Source organism: Austrofundulus limnaeus, unplaced genomic scaffold, assembly GCF_001266775.1.
Source record: "Austrofundulus limnaeus strain Quisiro unplaced genomic scaffold, Austrofundulus_limnaeus-1.0 Scaffold455, whole genome shotgun sequence".
Classification (NCBI taxonomy): Eukaryota; Metazoa; Chordata; class Actinopteri; order Cyprinodontiformes; family Rivulidae; genus Austrofundulus; species Austrofundulus limnaeus.
Window position 1 is genome coordinate 135,074 of NW_013952857.1, and position 1,770 is coordinate 136,843.

Sequence of the window (1,770 nt, forward strand, 5' to 3'; positions counted from 1 at the left end):
TTAGGAATTACAATGATATTTGCTGTATACATGGTATCAGGTAGTTTAGATTCTTCTAGAGATTTATTAAAGACTCGTTGTAATAATGTACTAATTTTGCCTTTTAAAGTTTTAAAAAATTCGACAGGATAACCATCAGCACCTGGGCATTTGCCAGATTGGAGTGAAGAGACAGCCTTTTCGATTTCGAGAATTGTTACGGGTCCTTCTAATAAGTTTGCCTGTTCCAGTGACAATTGTGGTATATTTAAGTTATCCAGCCACACATGTTCTAATGTGTCCGTTTTTGCTTCAGAGCAGTATAATTTTTCATAAAACCGTTTAAAACATTCATTTATATGCTTATTATCCATATGACGATGGCCCTCTTCGTCCTGAATTGAGGATATAAAGTTTGTGCCAGGAGACTTGTTTACTAGTTTTGTCAAGTATTTGTTTGGTTTATTGCCGTGTTCAAAGAATCTTTGCTGTGCGAATAATATATCYTTTTCAGCTTTCTTTGTTATAATATCAGATAATGAGGCCCGAGCTGCTTTAAGTTCCCCCAGAATTTTAACTGATTTCGTGATGATATAGTCGTTTTCAAGTCTTTTAATTTGATTTTCAATTTTATTTTGTTCTGCTAATCTTTCTTTCCTCTTACAGCTAGAGTATGATATTATTATCCCTCGCATATATGCCTTATAAGCATCCCATACCAGTCTCGGGTCAGTGTTATTATTGTCATTGAATTGTAAATAAAAATCTGTCTGCTCTTCTAATAATTTAGTAAAGTCTTCGTTTAGCAGCAGCAATCTGTTCAGCCTCCATGAAGCTGTGCGGTCCAGTTTTCTGGGCGGTCGCATCACCAGCCTCACAGGAGCATGGTCAGAGAGGGAAATTGTTCCTATCTCTGATTTCTCTGCAGAATGGACCAAATGATTCGACATAAACAAATAGTCGATGCGCGTCATTGTTGAATGTGGCAATGAGTGAAAAGTAAAATTTTTTGTTGAGGGGTTGAGATGCCTCCATATGTCCGTTAAATCCAGTTCTTCTAAAATATTTTTCACTGCCCTAGAGTTCTTAGACTGAGTGTTTTGGGGAGGACACCTGTCCATGAGAGGGCATAGAGAGCAATTAAAGTCACCTCCGATAAGTATGTTTGGGCAGTCCATTTCGGCAATTTGGTTAAGAAGCGCTGCAAAGAAAYCCTYATCGTATACATTTGGGCCGTATACACTACCGAGCAAAAAACTCTCTCCATAGAGAACACCCTTAATCAATATGATTCTACCTCCTGTGTCTCTAAATGTGTCTAGAGCTGTGAAAGGGAGATTTTTATGTATTAAAATTATAACCCCTCTTTTGTTTGTTGAATATGATGAGAAATGTATCTGCCCCACCCATTCTCTTAAATATTTTTTATGTTCATCGTCCGTAAGATGAGTTTCTTGTAAGAATGCTACTTGGGTTCCGTCCTTCTTTAAACTATTTAAAATAGCTTTCCTTTTTATTACATTATTAGAACCTTTTACATTCCATGTGCAAACCTTAATGCTCATCTTCAGAGTATATCAATATGTTACTTGACGCTGTGTTTTAAAAATATGCAGGTGAGATTCAAATTTAAGTTTAACCTGCAACATGCCTGCCTCWGATTGTGCTTTGTGCTGATAAACCAACGAAAAGGTTCCAAGCAAAAACCCAAAACAAAGCTTGGACCAGCCTCTAACGAGGAAACAGTAACTGTAACAAGCTACATAACAAGATAAAATTAACAATAACAAG